Below are 22,306 nucleotides of genomic sequence, written 5' to 3'. Positions count from 1 at the left end.
CTAATTGTTTGATCTCTATAGTACCTTCTTCTAACCCTTTCTCTTGTTGTACTTCAACATGCAGTGGAACTTTATCTTGTTAGCCCACACCAATATCTACTTCATCTCCATCTATTTCCATGTCTTCATATATTTGTATACTATGTGGTGCCACTTGGATTACAAACCACCATCTTAGATCTCTTGGGTCCTCCTTAAATATTATTTGCTCACAATTCTCTGGCAGTAAAAATCTATCTTTTTGGTCTTTCCATATCTTTGTGGAGTCCACTTGAACTAATCTGGAAATCTGTCTCTTCATATGGTTGCATGAGCTCTTGTTGTGACTACCTTGAACCACTTAACATCAAAGATAAACATATGAAACTTTCTAAAGCCAACCTTGATGATATCTTGGATGGTTCCAAAGTAATCGAGCATGTTCACATCTGTATTTGAATCACTTGCACTAGTCCTTCTTTCGTGCAGAAATTTGCTTTAATACCACAATTGAATGTTGTTCTCTTCTTATCGATCCGTTGCACTCGAAAATGGCATCCATGTGACCACAGTGTTGCAAATTTTTGGTAATAAAAGAAAATAACACATCGTTAGATTAAGGAGAAGTTGTAAATAATATTTGGAAAACATGTGAACATATCGAGACTTTGAATGAATGAAATCACCTACACGCACCGGGTAGTCACAACCGTATGCAACTTCCTCATCCTCCATAATAACTTTATCACAAAGTTTTGTGTCTTGTAAGGTTTGTTGGAGCCATCTACTTGATGGAAAGTCTAAAAGTATAGCAAGTAATGAAGGGTATGGTTGGCGAGTTGTAGTTCGACTCCTTTGAAAATCTTGATGAGCTTGATTCCTTTCATTCTTGGCCTCTCCATGCTGCTCGATCCACTTTTGCATACTCTTTGAATTTAAGATGTAAAATTTATTGATCTCATCTCGTAAGGCCACATCCATGCTTCTCTCAATCCCTTATCATCCTTGTGGCTGTTCTCCAACTCCCCTATCATCCTCTTCCGTTGACCATAGTTTAGGCATTTCAAGGTCTATGGTACTAAGAAACTCTGTGATGTATATGAGGGATTCTTGTACAAGCCATCCCATTGCCATACTTCCCTCTAGGTAAGCTCTTTTGATGAACAAGCCCTTTTAGAATCTTTATGAACCTCTACAAAAAGAACATCCAACGTGAATGGACGACCCCTGCCACACCCACCTCATCCACCACAACATGAACTAGGATATGCATTTTTATGGTTAAGATGCTGGTTGGGAGAAACTTCTCCACCAATGCAATTGATTCTATGGCATTTAAGCGGGCTAATTCCAAAGTGTCTTTTCTTATCTCCAATGAAATCCAACGCACCACAGTGCCAGTCTTGTATATTGTATCTGTAAGATCCCCCTGTTCCCACCGAGCAACGGATTCAGGATACTGGCAGCGGAAGTAGCACTTCTTGCGTGGGACAGGGGTCCCACGTTCGGGGCCTCGCCCACGGATATCCGGACAAAAGACTAATCCACCGGTTTTTCCAAAACCGAACCTGGAAAAACTTCCCTTATCCGAAAAGCACGAGCAATTCCACCAGGATAACTCTTTACTCTAACGTAGTCAAGACCATTACTGATCAAGTTAATCCGATTGTACCTATAAAGATACTCGGTCACATCAAGGAAGAAACTTGCACTTGGATCATTGGGATCAACGCTTTTTTCCCCATCAAAGAGGCACAGCCGTTGATTCTTATCCATAGAACAGTTACTGTCCGGGATTTATTTTATCTATCGTAAAAACAAAAGTTTGAGTCTCGATTTACGGATCCATCAGTCCAGCCTAACCCCATCCAGTCCCATGGGTTAGCCAACCGCCCAACCACTGTAGTGATGGGATCCAATTAACAATTTGGTTAGGTTTTGTCTCGGGTACCAAGGAAAAGAGTTCCAAGGCCCCCTAGCCGGATGTTCATGCAAATATAAAACTAGTCACACCACTCACACACCCATTATGAAATTACCTTTTCACAGATTCAACCAGTTTAAAACAATCCTTTAATAAAACCATAGTATCACTGATCACAATCTTCCAATTTATCCGGTTGATTCTTAATTTTCCCATCATTCCTTCATCAGAGTATCTATGGCATCATTGGCAACTAGGACGCTCATAACCTATCCACACAGGGGCCGTTTCCTAATTCCTAGCCCATAATACTCGGTAATATAATCACTTATCAAGATGGACTCTCGTTGAAGATCAGCAAGATCAACCAACAGATCCATATAAAGAGCCATGGACTCATCCATTGAAGACCATTAAGGTCAATCAACCAGATCCATGCCCGATTTCAGAAAACAACTCCTACTCCTTGTTCCAATATCTTCCTTGACGCATGCGTGGGTATCCTAGGCGACCCAGAGCCCGAGCACCCTCTAGGATCCTTCGCAGGTGACCTAGCGCTTCACTCATAGGCCGCTTCCTTGGCCCCTCATCCACCATACCAGAAGCTCACCATTTTAATCGCACCGAGGCTGGTCAAGACCTCGGCCGACCTTGCTACGCGAGACGTCCTTCATTGACTATCCATCAGCAGTTGCAACTTTATCAGTTAGGTCTCCACGACCTTAATCACAAGATGGTCAAAATGCTCCCCCAGCATTCTTGACATAAAACAGTCATTTACAAACAGTTTACAATACAGTTTCTATTTTAACTTTCATTTTTCCACATTATCCCTCATCAATCCACATTACTTATTCCATATTCCATTTATATGTATACTCATCCCATCACATCATTTTCCATCTCATCACTTCAGATTCCTTCACATCACATATCGTATATTCACATCCATACATATATCCACATCCACATCCACATCCACATCCACATTCACATCCATACATCCACATCTACATCCATACATCTATTTTCACATCCACATCTACATGCACATTCATGCATCCACATCCATACATCCACATCTACATGCACATTCACATCCATACATCCACATCTATATGCGTACATTCACATCTACATGCATACATCCACATCTCTATGCATACATCCACATCCACATTCACATTCTCCTCCATACATCTACATCTACATGCATACATCCACCTCCACATTCACATCCACATCTATACATCTACATCTACATGCATACATCCACCTCCACATCTACATCTACATGCATACATCCACATCTCCATTCACATCTACATCTATATATCTACATCTACATGCATACATCCACATCCACATCTATACATCTACATCTACATGCATACATCCACATCTCCATTTACATCCACATCTATACATCTACATCTACATGCATCCATCCACATCTCCATTCACATCTACATCTATACATCTACATCTACATGCATCCATCCACATCTCCATTTACATCCTCATCTCTACATCTACTAAATGCATACATCCACATCTCCATGCATACATCCACCTCCACATTCACACTCACATCCATACATCTACATCTACATGCAAACATCCACATCTCCATGCATAATAAAATTCTTTTAATTAATCTAGGATGATAGTTCCTAGAATATGGTAGGAAGTCCTCTTTTTATGCTTTGAATGAAATTATTTTATGCGTAATTTCTATAAAAATTTTGCCATAGCTCCGCTACTATGACTGATAAATCTCAATTTTTTCTAAGGGATAAAGCTTATCATTAAGAAAATAATTAGAATGGTCTCTAATTGGATCATCAATCCATAATGGATTGAATCATCAATATACATAAACTAAAAGCATAGAAAAAAGCCATTAATTTGGCCTCAAGCATAGCTTAATCTTGGATTAAGGAAAAGCCTTATGAAAAGCTTCATTTGGATTGAAAAGAGTCATGAGTATGACCATTTCTTAAGTGAGAGAGAGAGAGAGAAAAGCCATTAGAATTAAACATAAATGGAAATTTATGTAATTCTTTACTATCATTAATTAATTAACTTCAATAGCATTTCAAAAACCATACCAATTAAACTTCTCAAGCTTGAGAGGGGTTGAGAAGAGAGAATCATTGAGAAGTTATAGAAAAGATCAAAATTCACTATACTTATGTTATAATTTGCTTGATTCTTTGTTCATGGTAGAGGCCCCCAACCAATCAATTGGTTTAGTATGTTGATGGAGCCACCAATGGAGATTGAAGAAAGAGTGAAGTATCAAAAACTAGTGAATTATTAAAGAATTCACAGTTCTTGGCTTAGGTGGAGTAGAGTAACAATGCATAAGACACTAATAGGAAAAATGCATAAGACACTATATTTTTTTCAACAAGGGAAGGCTTCTATTTATAGGAAAAATTGAGCTCCTAACCAAACAAACTGATTCTAGAATTTTCCAAGTCAGTTTGGTTGAATTTGGACTAGATTTGGATCTAGTTTGGTTACTTTTTGATTCGATTTGGTTCCATTTTTATTTGGTTTGGTTCAAGAGAGATGAGAGATAAAAATATCACATTATTTTTGAGTTTAAAACTCATTCAAGCATGTGAAATTTGTACCTCCTTTAAAGAACTCCCCTTCCTTACATATGTGTCAAAATTTTATTGCTCATAGTTTTTTACTAATAAACCTTGTACATTTTCAACTCTTCATCTTATGTGAAATATGCACCTTCTTTAAAGAACTTCCCTTCCTTACATATGTGTCAAAATTTTATTGTTCATAGTTTTTTACTAATAAACCTTGTACATTTTCAACTCTTCATCTTATGTGAAATATGCACCTTCTTTAAAGAACTCCCCTTCCTTACATATGTGTCAAAATTTTATTGCTCATAGTTTTTTTACTAATAAACCTTGTACATTTTCAACTCTTCATCTTATGTGAAATATGAACCTTCTTTAAAGAACTCCCCTTCCTTACATATGTGTCAAAATTTTATTGCTCATAGTTTTTTACTAATAAACCTTGTACATTTTCAACTCTTCATCTTATGTGAGCATTTACTCATTTTTGGGTATCTTCTTTTACAAATTGGATTTATCTCCTCCCTACACATGGATTGATGCTATTGGCCCATAGGAACCTTAATTGGATCATAATCCAAAAAATTTTAAAAATCTAGACTCTTAGACTAAGGTCCTTTATACCCATTTCCAATTAATTCCAATTGCACATTGGAAAATTCTTTTTTGAATTTCTGTTTCAAGGAAACTTATTTTAATAAGATGAGTTATTTTTCTATCCAAAAATATTCATAATCTGAATATTCTCTCTCTAGAATAATTTTCTCTCTCTAGGCTAAAACAGTTAGAAACAAGGTCTTTATATTTCTGAAGAGGGATTGATTACAAGGGAAGATACTAGACATCAAAAAGGGATTGGGGGAGGAATCTTACATTCTACCCCACTTAAAAAATGCGAGATGTCCTCATCTCGCAAACTGGGATAATTTCGCAAGATGCACGAATATGAGACTTAGAGAAAAATTTTAATCAAGATTAACCACCAAGAAAAGTCTTAAAGAGAGTAAGATTCAAGATAAGAACAAGATTTAAACTTTATTCATTCTCGAAACTTATACAGTAAAGATAGAAGATCTCTTTACACTTCCATAAGCCCGTCCATCATATGGTCACAAAAGCAGCACTCACAAGCTGCACAAGTATAGGGTAACTCATCTATGGGAATGATTCTGCTGGTTATTGCCGCACCTATCTCAGTGGTATGAGGTGATCTAACAAAAGGACCTCTGAGAGGCAAGCCAAAAACGGGGTAAAGGCATATCTTCTTATGAGGAAGAAAACACGCCAATAAGAAGACCCGCTCAGAAAAACCAAGATGCCTTGATCTCATGACGCAGTAGTATCGGGGACCCAAACCCAAAGCTTCAATAACCATGGCCAAGCGGACATTGTTACGAAAGTGCTGCTGACCCCAGGGTGTTACCCTAGTTATGTTTTGATAGGTCCGCCATTTGGTCTGAGCTACAGAAGTTCCTAGGTGAGGAAAAAGTGAGCGCTCATACTGTTCTATAAAATCTTTCTTCACAGACTCTCTTGCGTCTTGAAGGTGAGAAATCATCATGGATAAAACTAATTCCTGTTGCCAAGCCATGAAGGAGATTAAGAAGAAGGGAGATCGATGGAAGTAAGATTACTGTGAGCGACAGGTAAAAGTTACGACTTATATAAAGGAAGGAGCTAGCGTAACTTAGAAGCCAACAGTAACTTGCCACTGAAGTTTTACCGTCTTTCCATGATTTGGGTTTGGCACATATTTCTATGAAATACATTAAGAACTTTGAGATGAGGGGATAAAAGAAGTTCGTAGGCTAAGTCACCTACTTTCGTTGAATTCAGATATAAGGCCCACAATATCTGGGGGATAACTTCTTATACTTCCCAAGAGATAAAGAACTTCTTTTGGGCCATACTCGAATGAAAACCAAAACCTTGGTATCCAAAACACCGATTCTCACTTCTGAACTCAATGTTCTAAATCCTTAAAACAGGTGGGACTCCTGAGAAGTATTCTAGAGAAAGGGTCTTCCTTTTTTTTAAACAGAAACTTTCTTTTATTTTTGAGAGAGAATAATTATAAGATCAAAAAGGGAGACTCTTACTCCTGTATACCTCGAAGGCTGGGGAGGAATCTTACATTCTATCCCACTTAAAAAAGTGCGAGATGTCCTCATCTCGCAAGGTAGAGGACAGCTCTTTTTCTTAAGATCCAATTTGATGTATAGATGTGAATGGGAATGTGGATATAGATGTATGTATGTATGTGGATGTATAGATGTGAATGGGAATGTGGATGTGGATGTATGTGAATGTGGATGTATGTATGTATGTGGATGTGGATGTATGAATGAGGTCGTGATAGTGGATGTATGCATGTGGATGTGGATGTATGGATGTGGATATGGATGTGTATGTATGAATGTGGATGTATAAATGAGGATGTGAAAATGAAGGTAAGCATGTAGATGTGGATGTATGGATGTGGATGTGGATGTGGATGTGGATGTGGATGTATGGATGTGAATATATGATATGTGATGTGAAGGAATCTGAAGTGAAGAGATGGAAAATGATGTGATTAGATGAGTACACATATAAATGAAATGTGGAATAAGTAATGTGGTTATATGAGGGATAATGTGGAAAAATGAGAGTTAATATAGAAATTGTATTTGTAAACTGTTTGTAAATGCTGTTTGTAAATGGCTGTTTTATGTTAAGAATGCTGGGAAAGCATTTTGACCGTCTTGTAATTAAGGTCGTGGAGACCTAATTGATAAAGTTGCAACTGCTGACGGAGAGTCAATGGAGGACGTCTCGCGTAGCAAGGTCGGCCGAGGTCTTAACCAGCCTCGGTGGTTCGATTAAAATGGTGAGCTTCCGGTACGGTGGATGAGGGACCAAGGAAGCGGCCTATGAGTGAAGCGCTAGGTCACCTGCGAAGGATCCTAGAGGGTGCTGACCATACGGTGCTCGGGCTCTGGGGGGTCGCCCAGGATACCCACGCGTGCGTTGAGAGGAAGATATTGGAACAAGGAGTAAGAGTTGTTTTGTGAAACCGGACATGGATCTGGTTGATTGACCTTGCTGGTCTTCAATGGATGAGTCCATGGCTCTTTATATGGATCTGTTGGTTGATCTTGCTGATCTTCAACGAGAGTCCATCTTGATTTTTATAAATGATTATATTTCCGAGTATTATGGGCTAGGAACTATTGAAAAGGCCCCTATGTGGACAGGTGGTGAGCGTTCTAGTTGCCAATGATGCCATAGATACTCTGATGAAGGAATGATGGGAAATTATGAATCAGTTGGATAAATTGGAAGATTGTGATCAGTGGTACTATGGTTTCATTAAAGGATTGTTTTAAAGTTAGCTGATGCTAAGGAAAAGGTAATTTCATATTGGGTGTGTAAGTGGTGTGGCTAGTTTTATGTTTGCATGAACTTCCGGCTAGGGGGCCTTGGAACTCTTTTCCTTGGTACCCGGGATAAAACCTAACCAAATTCCAAGTTGGCTAGCCCATGGGACTGGATAGGGTTAGGCTGGACTGATGGGTCCGTAAATCGAGACTCAACTTTTGTTATTACGATAGATAAAGTAAATCCCAGACAGTAATTGTTCTATGGATAGGAATCAACGGCTGTGCCTCTTGAATGGGGAAAAAAGCGTTGATCCCAATGATCCAAGTGCAAGTTTCTTCCTTGATCTGATCAAGTATCTTGAAGATGTAATTGGATCAGTTTGATCAGAAATGATCTTGACTACGTTAGAGTAAAAAGTTTTCTTGGTGGAATCACCCGTGCTTTCCGGTAAAGGAAGTTTTTTCTGGGTTCGGTTTTGGAACAACCGACAGATTAGTCTCTTATCCGGATATCCGTGGGTGAGGCCCTGAATGTGGGACCCCTGTCCCGCGCAAGAAGTGCTACTTCCGCGCTGCCAGTATCTTGAATCCGTTGCTCGGTGGGAACAGTGGGATCTTACAGTTGGTATCAGAGCATTTGGCTAATAAATATCAAGTGAGAAACCAAATATGTCAAAAATTTATCAAGAAGCACAAAAAAGGTTGTAATTGTGTGATATAATTCATACAATTTGATATTCAAACTGAAATTCATAATTTGGTAATTGGGTCTTTAGATGGAAGTACTGCAATTATATAGAATCCTTGACTTGCTTGAGGCCTAGACATGATGGTATTTACCTTATAATTCCAAGGGCCGTGACTATTCGTATATACCGAGAGTATAACTGCAGCTCTTTACTGACAGTATATACGAGTAAATCTAAGACTTGAAATTATAAGCGTTAATGCTATCTAGATGATGAATTCGAATGTGGTTGATATGATTTTTAATTCTGTTTGAGAATTGATGAATTGATTTGGATTCTGATTGAAAAATGATGATCCCTGAAAATTGGTTGAAGTGTAATAAGCTGAGCGAAACCTCAATGAGGATGAATGGGACGAGTCCCTGTGATGATATTCATAACTCGAATGATGATAGTGATTTCAGCAAATCACTATGAGATTAGTGGATTGTGCTGTCAAAGTGCTACTGTTAACACTTGACTCGGTATATCAAGTTAAGGGATGACAAATTGAAAACTTGCTTGACTGAAATTCCCGTGGAGGAATGTTCAGAAATAAAAATTTTCGATCTGATGGACCATTATCGTGTTAAAGATATGAATGATATGATCTGAAATGAATTGTTATTTAATGATGAGTTCTATATAAGGGATATTTATCTCCGTATTCTGTTGGGTTGACCAGAATATAAGGAACCCTAGAATAAATTGGATCTTAAGAAAAAGAGTTGTCCTCTACTTGGCGAGATGAGGACATCTCGCACTTTTTTAAGTGGGGTAGAATGTAAGATTCCTCCCCTGCCTTTGAGGTATACAGGAGTAAGAATCTCCCTTTTTGATCTTATAATTATTCTCTCTCTAAAATAAAAGAAAGATTCTGTTTAAAAAAAGGAAGACCCTTTTCCTAGAATACTTCTCAGGAGTCACGCTGTTTTAAGGATTCAGAACAACGAGTTCAGAAGTGAAAATCGGTGTTTTGGATACCAAGGTTTTGGTTTTCATTCGAGTATGGCCCAAAAGAAGTTCTTTATCTCTTGGGGAGTATAAGAACTTATCCCCCAGATATTGTGAGCCTTATATCTGAATTCAATGAAAGTAGGTGACTTAGCCTACAAGCTTCTTTTACCTCCTCATCTCAAAGTTCTTAATGTATTTCATAGAAATATGTGCCAAACCCAAATCATGGAAAGACGGTAAAACTTCAGTGACAAGATACCGTTGGCTTCTAAGTTACGCTAGCTCCTTCCTTTATATAAGTCGTAACTTTTACCTGTCGCTCACAATAATCTTGCTTCCATCGATCTCCCTTCTTCTTAATCTCCTTCATGGCTTGGCAACAGGAATTAGTTTTTTCCATGATGATTTCTCACCTTCAAGACGCAAGTGAGTCTGTGAAGAAAGATTTTTTTGAACAGTATGAGCGCTCACTTTTTCCTCACCTAGGAACTTCTGTAGCTCAGACCAAATGGCGGACCTATCAAGACATAACTAGGGTAACACCCTGGGGTCAGCAGCACTTTCGTAACAATGTCCGCTTGGCCATGGTTATCGAAGCCTTGGGTTTGGGTCCCCGATACTACTGCGTCATGAGATCAAGACATCTTGGGTTTTCTGAGCGAGTCTTCTTACTGGCGTGTTTTCTTCCTCATGAGAAGATATGCCTTTACCCCGTTTTTGGCTTACCTCTCAGAGGTCCTTTTGTTAGAACACCTCATACCACTGAGATAGGTGCGGCAATAACCAACAGAATTATTCCCATAGATGAGTTACCTTATACATGCGCAGCTTGTGAGTGCTGCTTTTGTGATCATATGATGGACGGGCTTATGGAAGTACGGTAAAGAGTTCTTCTATCTTTACTGTATAAGTTCCGAGAATGAATAAAGTTTAAATCTTGTTCTTATCTTGAATCTTGCTCTCTTTGAGACTTTTTCTTGGTGGTTAATCCTGATTTAAATTTTTCTCTAAGTCTCATAATTCGTGCATCTTGCGAAATTATCCCAGTTTGCGAGATGAGGACATCTCGTGTTTTTTAAGTGGGGTAGAATGTAAGATTCCTCCCCCAACCCCCCTTTTGATGTCTAGTATCTTCCCCTGTAATCAATCCCTCTTCAGAAATATAAAGACCTTGTTTCTAACTGTTTTAACCTAGAGAGAGAAAATATTCTAGAGAGAGAATATTCAGATTTTTAATACCTTTGGATAGAAAATTATCTCATCTTATTAAAATAAGTTCCCCTGAAACAGAAATTCAAAAAGAACTTTCCAATGTGCAATTAGAATTTATTGGAAATGGGTATAAAGGACCTTAGTCTAAGGGTCTAGATTTTCAGAAATTTTTGGATTATGGTCCAATTAAGGTTCCTATGGGCCAATAGCATCAATCCATATGTAGGGAGGAGATAAATCCAATTTGTAAAAGAAGATACCCAAAAATGAGTAAATGCTCACATAAGATGAAGAGTTGAAAATGTACAAGATTTATTAGTAAAAAACTATGAGCAATATTAAAAATATGAGATATTTTGGGTATCCAAAAATGAGTAAATGGTCACATAAGATGAAGAGTTGAAATTGTACAAGGTTTATTAGTTAAAAAATTATGAGCAATATTAAAATGATTCCATTATGACACATATGTAAGGAAGGGGAGTTCTTTAAAGGAGGTGCATATTTCACATAAGATGAAGAGTTGAAAATGTACAAGGTTTATTAGTAAAAAACTATGAGCAATATTAAAATGATTTCATTATGACACATATGTAAGGAAGGGGAGTTCTTTAAAGGAGGTGCATATTTCACATAAGATGAAGAGTTGAAAATGTACAAGGTTTATTAGTAAAAAACTATGAGCAATATTAAAATGATTTCATTATGACACATATGTAAGGAAGGGGAGTTCTTTAAAGGAGGTGCATATTTCACATAAGATGAAGAGTTGAAAATGTACAAGGTTTATTAGTAAAAAACTATGAACAATATTAAAAATATGAGATATTTTGGGTATCCAAAAATGAGTAAATGCTCACATAAGATGAAGAGTTGAAAATGTACAAGGTTTATTAGTAAAAAATTATGAGCAATATTAAAATGATTCCATTATGACACATATGTAAGGAAGGGGAGTTCTTTAAAGGAGGTGCATATTTCACATGCTTGAATGAGTTTTATACTCAAAAAAATTGAGATATTTCATCTCTCCTCTCTCCTCATTGAAGTCTAGTTCCAAAAAGTTAGCTTAACTGACCTAAAAATGGTCAAATATTGACCAAACTAATTTAGAAAATTCTAGAATCAGTTTGTTTGGTTAGGAGCTCAATTTTTCCTATAAATAGAAGCCTCCTCCTTGTTGAAAAATATATAGTGTTTCTGCATCGTTAGTCTACTCCACCTAAGCCAAGAACTGTGAATTCATTTAATAATTCACTAGTTTTTGGAGCTTCCCTCTTTCTTCAATCCCCATTAGTGGCTCCATAAACATACTTAACCAATTGATTGGTTGGGGGCCTCTACCGTGAACAAAGAATCAAGCAATTTGTAAGGTAATTAGTGAATATTGATCTTTTCTATAATTTCTCAATGTTTCTCTCTTCTCTCAACCCCTTTCAAGCTTGAGAAGCTTAATTGGTATGGTTATTTAAATGCTATTGAAGTTAATTGGTGAATAGTAGTGAAGAGTTACATAATTTAATAAATGTTATTGAAGTTAATTTCCATTTATGTTTAAATTCTAATGGCTTTTATGTAATCTCTCTCTCTCACTCAAGAAATGGTCATACTCATGACCCATTCTCAATCCAAATTAAGCTTTTCATAAAGCTTTTCCTTAACCCAAGATTAAGCTATGCTTGAGGCCAAATTAATGGCTTTTTTCTATGCTTTTAGTTTATGTATATTGATGATTCAATCCATTATGGATTAATGATCCAATTGGGGATCATTCTAATTATTTCCTTAATGATAAGCTTTATCCCTGAAAAAAATTGAGAATTATCAGTCATAGCAATGGAGCTATGGAAAATTTTTTATAAAAATTACGCATAAAATAATTTCATTCAAATCATAAAAAGAGGACTTCCTACCATATTCTAGGAATTATCATCCTAGATTAATTGAAAGATATTCATTGTAATCCTAGAGAAATTGATTTTTATATTATGCATAATTGATTTTCATGCATAGAGGTATGCATAAAAGATTATTATTTTAACATAAAAGTGTTACTTTTATCATAATTAGATTTCATGCATAGAGGTATGCATAAAAGATTATTATTTTAACATAAAAGTGTTACTTTTATCATAATTAGATTTCATGCATAGAGGTATGCATAAAAGATTATTATTTTAATATAAAAGTGTTACTTTTATCATAATTGAATTTCATGCATAGAGGCATGCATAAAAGATGAATATTTTATTATAAAAGTGTTACTTTTAGCATAATTGAATTTCATGCATAGAGGCATGCATAAAAGATGAATATTTTATTATAAAAGTGTTACTTTTAGCATAATTGAATTTCATGCATAGAGGCATGCATAAAAGATGAATATTTTATTATAAAAGTGTTACTTTTAGCATAATTGAATTTCATGCATAGAGGCATGCATAACAGATGAATATTTTATTATAAAAGTGTTACTTTTAGCATAATTGAATTTCATGCATAGAGGCATGCATAAAAGATGAATATTTTATTATAAAAGTGTTACTTTTATCATATTTGAATTTCATGCATAGAGGTATGCATAAAAGTTGATCATTTTATTATAAAAATGTTACTTTTATCATAATTGAATTTCATGCATAGAGGTATGCATAAAAGTTGATTATTTTATTATAAAAGTGTTACTTTTATCACAATTGAATTTCATGCATAGAAGTATGCATAAGAGTTGATTATTTTATTATAAAAGTGTTACTTTTTATATTTGGATTTCATGCATAGAAGTATGCATAAAAGATATTCTTCTTATACTAAAAGTGTGAGTTTCATCATAAATGGATTTTATGCATAACTTAGATGCATAAGAGAAATTCTTTTATTCTAAAAGTGTAATTCCTACCAAATGGAATTTATGCATAAGAAGATGCATAGAAGATTGATTCAAAAGTGTCATTCTCATCTAAATTGAATTTATGCATAAGAAGATGCATAAAAGATTGAATTTTAATTCAAAAGTGTCATTTTCATTTAAAATGAATTTATGCATAGGAAGATGCATAAAAGATTGATTTTTACTTCGAAAGTATTAATCTCCTTAAATGGAATTAATGCATAAATAAATTTGTAAAGAAATCTTATATCAAATATAAGAATTCTCTTGTATTCTATAAATAGATATGAGATGTGATGTGATAAGAGGTATATAAGATGTGATAAGAGGTGATAAGATGCTTATGAAATAAGTTAGCAGGTGATAAGATGAATTAAGATGTGATAAGATATGCATGAGATGAGGTAAGAAGTGTATGTGATAGGATAAGATGTATATGGGTTGTAATAGGGCAAGAATGGATGTGATGTAAAAGATTAGATGTGAAGGCATATGGGGTTATATGAATGGGAATGTGAAAATGGATGTATGTATGTGGATGTATGAATGTGAAAATGGATGTATGCATGAAGATGTATATGCGTAGATGTGAATGTGGATGTAGATGTGGATATATAGATGTGAATGGGAATGCGGATGTGGATGTATGTATGTAAGTGGATGTAGATGTGAATGTATAGATGTGAATGGGAATGTATAGATGTGGATGTAGATGTGAATGTATAGATGTGAATGGGAATGGGGATGTGGATGTATGTATGTATGTGAATGATGACGTGATAATGGATGTATGCATGTTGATGTGGATATATGTATGTGAATGTAAATGTGGATGTGGATGTGAATGCGAATGTGGATGTGGATGTGGATGTGGATGTATGGATGTGTATGTATGAATGTGGATGTATAAATGAGGATGTGAAAATGGATGTATGCATGTAGATGTGGATGTATGGATGTGAATGTGAATGTGTATGTGAATTAATGTGTCGTCGATATGAGGAAATGGATGAGAATGAGTACACATTGAATGGAATGTGAAATAAGTAATGTGGACTAAGGAGGGATAATGTGGAAAGACGAGAGTTCGATTTAGAAATTGTATTTTGTGACTGTTTGTAAATGATTGTTTTATGTCAAGAATGCTAGGGAAGCATTTTGACCGTCTTATGGATTAAGGTCATGGAGACCTAACTGATAAAGTTGCAACTACTGACGGCGGAGAGTCAAGGGAGGACGTCTCGCGTAGCAAGGTCGGCCGAGGTCTTGGCCAGCCTCGGTTCCATTTAAATGGTGAGCTTCTCGGTACGGTGGATAAGGGACCAAAGAAGCGGCCTATGAGTGAAGCGCTAGGTCACCTGCGATCCTAGAGGGTGCTGACCATACGGTGCTCGGGCTTTGGGTCGCCAAAGATACCCACACGTGTGTCGTGGAAGATATTGGAACAAGGAATAAGAGTTGTTTTTTGAAACAGGGCATGGATCTGGTTGATTGACCTTGCTGCGGATGAGTCCATGGCTCTTTTATATGGATCTGTGGGTTGATCTTGTTGATCTTCCATGGAGATTCCATTCTGTTATATGAATATATTGCCGGTTACTATGAGCTAGGAACTATGGAAAAGGCCCCTGAGAGTGTTGGCTATATATAGAACGTCTTTATATATAGCCCTAGGATCTCCTCTATATATACTCATCTATTGTGTGTATTCCACACACTTTGGGGATTCAATCTTGTGTCTCATGTGCTTCTCTCTCATCTCTCTCATGTTATTGCCTTCATCTCCAACATGGTATCAGAGCCCATGGTACAGCCATAGCCACGGGCTTGGGGAGAGCACCATAACCGGACTGGCCCCACGAGGGGATTGGATCGAGTCAAGTGGTACGTGACATAGCCGGCCAAGCACTGACGTGTGCAGCAGAGAGCTAACGGGACTCTCCAAAGCCCACGAAAGCAAGAGCTTTCTCTCATCCTCATTGGTATCATAACTAGCAGGGCCAAACGGGGAACCCCCAGTAAGGGACGCAACGAGAGGCAGCCGGCTGGCCAACCCCCACGCGGATGCGCATAAAGAGAGCCATGTGCATACAGAGAGCCCACACGAGACAGAAAGCAGGGCAACTCCAGCGGGGAGCAGTATCAAGGGTTTAGAGCGGACGGATTCAAACCCAACTGAAATTAGCACTCATACGACTATTATTGCTGACAGCAGTAGAGATTCCAAAGGAATTGGATCCCATACAGAGAGCCCACACGAGACAAAAAGTAGGGCAACTCCAGCGGGGAGCAATAGCAAGGGTTTAGAGCGGACGGATTCAAACCCAACTGAAATTAGCACTCATACGACTATTATTGCTGACAGCAGCAGAGATTCCAAAGGAATTGGATCCGCAGAGCTGGCAATCCAGTAGAGCTCGCAGAGCAAGTCACATGCCAGGCTTTGATGTGTCTGAAAGTGCGAAAACAAGGATCTCCAAGAGCTCCAATAAAGACAAAGAATCAGATGATGCAGTAGCCCTAGCAAACCCATCTGCGGATATGGAAAAATAATGTGCTAGGAAAAGCGATTCGTCTCAAGGCTAACCTCACAAGAGCACACGCCAGACTTGAAATTGTCATAGGGTTTCTACTCTCATCACAGATTTGAGAGCCCTTCTGCCATCGCTGGTGTGTAGGTGAAGGTTTCTGTGCAAACAGGTCCCTATTCAATGGACTGAATTTTGCTTGTCTACAACTACTCGATCATGCCATCTCAGTGCAGACAAGGTCTTGAAAGCATAAATTTTACAAAGACAACAGGGATGATGCTTTCTTCATGAACGTGCTGTTATCCTCACCACCATGGATTTCCACCGTTATCTTCAGGTTTGTCATGCCTTCTGTTTCCATTACTATTCTCTTGTTTACACCTGCTTTGTATTCTTGTAGCTTTAGCTTTTTGTCTTCTTTGCCGTACAATTTTACCACATACTGGAGACATGGCGTATAGACAGCTAGAGTTGCTCCTGATTGTGTCTGGGTATTTTCTTTTGCAAAGGCTATCTTTTTGCATGAGGGTTGCAGCGATTGTGTCACACACCTCTAGTGCTTCTACTTTTTAATCACCAATGGGTGTCCCCTTGCTAAACTGAATGTTTCTTCCTCTTAAAGTGTAGCGTATGTGACACACATGGGTGGCCAGATTGCAAACTAGGAGGTGGTTGTTTTGGTGTTGAATCGTAAGGCAAATTGCAGCTGTGCATCATTGTTTATTGAACTGCTTTGTAGTGTAGTAAGCAATCAGTTGTGAGAAATGTCAAGAAACTATGCCATGCATATGCTGGTGTGTTCTTTCTTGGGCTCTAGATCTGAAGTTCAAATCATACTACGCGAACCCTCTCAAGAAGTTTTAGGTGAATTCCCTTGAAACATTTCAACTTTGAAGATAGTTTATAGGTTGATACGACGGCTTCTATAGTGGCTTACTTCCATGGCAATTTTATTAAAAGTAAGAGAAAATTCATATTTAGCATTAAAAGATCTGTCGCATCATGCATAGAGTCTAGCCATCATCATGATGGTATTTGATATTGATGAGATGCATATTCCTTAGAGTTGTTTGTCCATGATGATCAACATATTTGATTCTTACTTTCATGATGTAAGTAGAAAAAGATCTTTCGTACTTTATGCAAATCACATTGATCGTGACTTATGCCATGGTATGGTATAACTCTTATAAGTTTTTTATGCTACCATGATGTACTTCTACAATGATCTTGATCTTTTGGATTGCCTCATAAGCTAATATGTTGTGATCTTGTTTTAGTGCTAGCTACAGGAATCACATGATTAAGCTTGGACGTTCATAATGTATTTATTGACAATCCAAGGTATTATCACATGATGGTAATTATGCCTTTCTTTTTGATCGACTGATGATATGTATATGGATTTTGTTCATGCTGCCATGGTTTTATTTTGTGATGCTCATTATGATGATTTCTTTATATTCGTTGATGACGTTTCCATGGACTTTATCCATGATGCCATGGTTTTGGCTTGCTATTCCTTTGATGTATGTCTGCTTGATATTGCTTACATATCTGATGTTGGATCTTACTTTTTGAATGGTTACTCCTTCTCTCAATGTCAATTCGTAGCCCTGTGCGTGTGAGCAAAAATCTTGCATACCAAACCAAAGGTGTGCATTAGTTTGTTTGAAATAGGTTGGTTCTAATTTGTGCCCATGAAATGCTTGTGGTAATCTCAATGATGACCCTTTTATCTCATGACTTCAGAATCGTTACAGTTACTTGCTCATGGTCATCTCGGTCATGATCTGATCGTTTTAACTCATGACTTAGGAATCGTTATAGTTACTTGCTCGTGTTCCTCTCGGTGATGATCTGATCGTTTTATATCATGATTTCAGAATCGTTACAGTTACTTGCTCATGGTCATCTCGACAGTGATGTTGATTTCTCGTTTGCTTGTTCTCACAAGGAAGTTGTGTATTTGTTCTTTCTATGGCTTCAAGGAAGTTTGTCTTGTGAGTAAAGAGGACTTTATTGATGCTTAGCATGCTGCTACTGCTCAAGAGGCTTTGTAAGCATGCAACTATTTCTCGGGAGCCTTTGCAAGATATAGCTAAAGGTGCCATGTGTTTTACTTTTGCTTGTTACATTGACAACCAGTCTCACGGACTTGACAATTATTATTTTAATCATGCAAGCCTCGGTGATTCTGACAGGTTTGGTGAGTTTGTAATTTTGGTGCCTTGGTAATCGTATCATTAACTATGTCTCTTTGACTCATGGCATCTCAATGCCATGGTGTTGTTCCATGATGATGGTTACATGTTTCGTGAATGATGGTTGACCACGTTTCCATGGATTGTATCCATGATGCCATGGTGTTGTTTCGTGAATGATGGTTGACTACGTTTCCATGGATTGTATCCATGATGCCATGGTGTTGTTCCGTGATGATGGTTACATGTTTCGTCATCGATGATGGTTGACTATGTTTCCATGGATTGTATCCATGATGCCATGGTGTTGTTCCATGATGATGGTTACATGATTCATCGTCGATGATGGTTGACTATGTTTCCATGGATTGTATCCATGATGCCATGGTGTTGTTCCATGATGATGGTTACATGTTTCATCGATGATGGTTGACTATGTTTCCATGGATCGTTGTTCCATGATGACGGTTATATGTTTCGTTGATGTTGGTCATTCCACTATATGTTTTGTTGATGTTGGTCATTCCAAGCTACATGTTTCGTTGATGTTGGTCATTCCAAGCTACATGTTTCGTTGATGTTGGTTCACTTGGCTAATCTATATTGGTTGATTGTGTTTCCATGGATTTTATCCATGATGCCATGGTGTTGTTCCGTGTGATGATGGTTACATGTTTCGTCGTCGATGATGGTTGACTATGTTTCCATGGATTGTATCCATGATGCCATGGTCATTGGATGCACCGTGCCTTGGCTTTGGCTCATCAGATTGACTAGGTTTATTTAAGTCTATCAATGTCTTTTGTGGTCTCGACAATGCAACCGTGCAGGTCTAAATGGCTATAATGGTGCCTACATGCTGCCTGCGGATGTCAAAGGTTTGATTTCTCGTTCCGTCATCTTATGAGGTTTACTATCCTGATTGTGAATGTCACATGTTTGATTTCTCGGCCTATCATCTTATGAGGTTTACTTTCAAGTACATCATGTCAGAGGTTTCCTTTTTTGTCTTGTCAGAGGTGTCTACATCCTAGTTATTGTTTCATGTCAGAGGTTCGTTTTTTTTTCATCATGTCTGGTCATTCTACCTATGGACGTCAGAGGTTTGATTTCTCGTCCTGTCATCTTATGAGGTTTACTTTCATATCATGTCATTTTGGAGGTTTGATCCAAGTTATAGCTGTCTCATTACCTTGACTCATAATATTGGAGGTTTGATCTTATGTCGTAGATTTTTCCCATGGCAAAGATATGATTCTAGCTTTCCATGATATCCTTACTAACTAGAATGAGTGTCATTTTCTATTTTAGTGTTTATTGACATGTTAATCTTCCAAGTCAACTTCTCCAAGTAACCAGATTCTCTTACCAAATCTAGTTCATTTGCCATTGATTGGATGATCTTCCACAAGTTGACATTGCCATGCATGTTCTTGCGAATGGACTATATTCCTAAGCAATTATATAAGATACCTTTATGTCTATTTCTTTGTGTACATCTTCTCGTGTACATCTCATATTTCTATAACAAAATTATAGTTTTCCATTTGTTATGGAGACTTCTTCCATATTACAGGGTTTATGGATCAGGATTGTATTTGGATATTGTTGAGCTTCAATATAGAGAAGAGACTACAAAAATATTATTTGGCATCGTCATGAAGATAGACTTGCACCCAACCTACATGAATGGATCAAGACAACATGAAGATGGATGACGATGACTCCTTCAAAGCCTTCATGACTATTGTACACATAAGAGTGATGAAGTATATATGGGAGTGATGTAGCTCCTTCATGGCTATTGTATATATGGGAGTGATGTAGCTCCTTCATGGATATTGTATATATGGGAGTGATGTAGCTCCTTCGCAGCCTTCATGGCTATTGTATATATGGGAGTGATGTAGCTCCTTTGAATAATACTTTGTAACTATAAAATAATTTAATATAGCGGTAGGTGTATATAGAGCTGTGGGTTTTTCCCTTGAGCCCCCAAGGGTTTTTTCATCCACAGTTAGAGACCTTTCTTTGAACGGGGGTGTTGGCTATATATAGAATGTCTTTATATATAGCCCTAGGATCTCCTCTATATATACTCATCTATTGTGTGTATTCCACACACTTTGGGGATTCAATCTTGTGTCTCGTGTGCTTCTCTCTCATCTCTCTCATGTTATCGCCTCCATCTCCAAACAGAGAGAACAGGTGGTGAGCGTTCTGGTTTTGCCAATGATGCAATAAGTACACCGATGAAAGAATGACTGGAAATAAGGATTCAACCAGAGACTTTTTGAGGATTGTCACATCAGTGACATAATGGTTTTATTAAAGGATTGTTTTAAGGCTAGTTGATGCTGAGAAAAAGGCAATTTCATATTGGGTGTGTAAGTGGTGTGACTAGTTTTATGTTTGCATGAACTTCCGGCTAGGGGGCCTTGGAACTCTTTTCCTTGGTACCCAGGACAAAACCTAACCAAATTCCAAATTGGATCCCATCACTACAGTGGTTGGGCGGTTGGCTAACCCTTGGGATCCGATGGGGTTAGGCTGGACTGGTTGATCCGTAAATCGAGACTCAATTTTTGTTATTACGATAGATAAAGTAAATCCCGGATAGTAATTGTTCTATGGATAGGAATCAACGGCTGTGCCTCTTGATGGGGAAAAAAGCATTGATCCCAATGATCCAAGTGCAAGTTTCTTCCTTGATCCGACTGAGTATCTTTATAGGTGTAGTCGGATCAGCGTGATCAGTAATGATCTTGACTTCGTTAGAGTAAAAAGTTATCCTGGTGGAATCGCCCGTGCTTTCCGGGTAAGGGAAGTTTTTCCGAGTCCGATTTTGGAAAAACCGACGGATTAGTCTCTTGTCCGGATATCCGTGGACGAGGCCTCGAATGTGGGACCCCTGTCCCACGTGAAAGTACTACTTCCACTGCTAGTACCCCGAATCTGTTGCTCGGTGGGACCAGGGATCTCATAGTTAGTATTAGAGCCAATTTGAAAGTTAATAAGGATATCTAAATTCTTATCTGAAATTGGTAATAAGAATTCAGAAACAACATTTTCATAATGTATTTTCATTCCGTAAGCTTCTTTAATGAAGAAATTTTAATCAAAGAAATTATTTTTATAGATGGAAGTTCCCCATTTATCTGGTATTCTCGACCTCACCCAGTCTCAAGATATGATTGCATTTGCCTTCAAGCATCTCATCTCTTCCGCTTCAACTCAAACAAGCCGAGCAAGACTCGCACGCCATTTCGAGGAATTATATTTTCCTAACCTAGTGGAGAGACAACAGCATAAGTGGTTTGCAGGGCTATATATCCACGCCTCTTGCAACCGGCATGCAATGCTGAGGCAGAACCTCTCATTGGCCATGATTTTGATAAAGCTTAAAATGACATGTGGTGTCATTCTATATCATTCAATGCCTCAAAATTTCAGACTTGCTTGCCGAGTTTATAGACTCTTTAGTCGATTTATCCCTAAAAGGAGAAAATAATAGCTCCCTTCGCAATTAGAGAAATTATGTAACCGGGCATGACTATGGCCCAGTACCGTTGTCTTATGCGTCTCTCGACCAAGGAGATTTTGAATTTTGGAGCCGAGCCACTCTATGTACTTATTGCAACTTGTATATAAATATACAAATGTTTTTTTTAAGTGATTGTTTATGGACGATCGGATAAAGAAAAATCTGTTTATCAGACATATGTCATAGATCTCCAATAAGATCAATTGAGGAGCCAATTATGTCAAAAGTTTATCAAGATGCACAAAAAGGTTGTAATTGTGTGATATAATTCATACAAATTATTCAAATTGAAATTCGTAAATTAGTAATTGGGTCTTCAATTAGAAGTACCGCAATTGTATGGAACCCTGACTTGCTTGAGGCCTA

This window comes from Cibotium barometz, chromosome 11, assembly GCF_041138505.1.
Source record: "Cibotium barometz isolate CiBa-2024 chromosome 11, ASM4113850v1, whole genome shotgun sequence".
Lineage (NCBI taxonomy): Eukaryota > Viridiplantae > Streptophyta > Polypodiopsida > Cyatheales > Cibotiaceae > Cibotium > Cibotium barometz.
The sequence above is the reverse complement of the archived record's forward strand: the minus strand, read 5'-3'. Positions refer to the sequence as shown.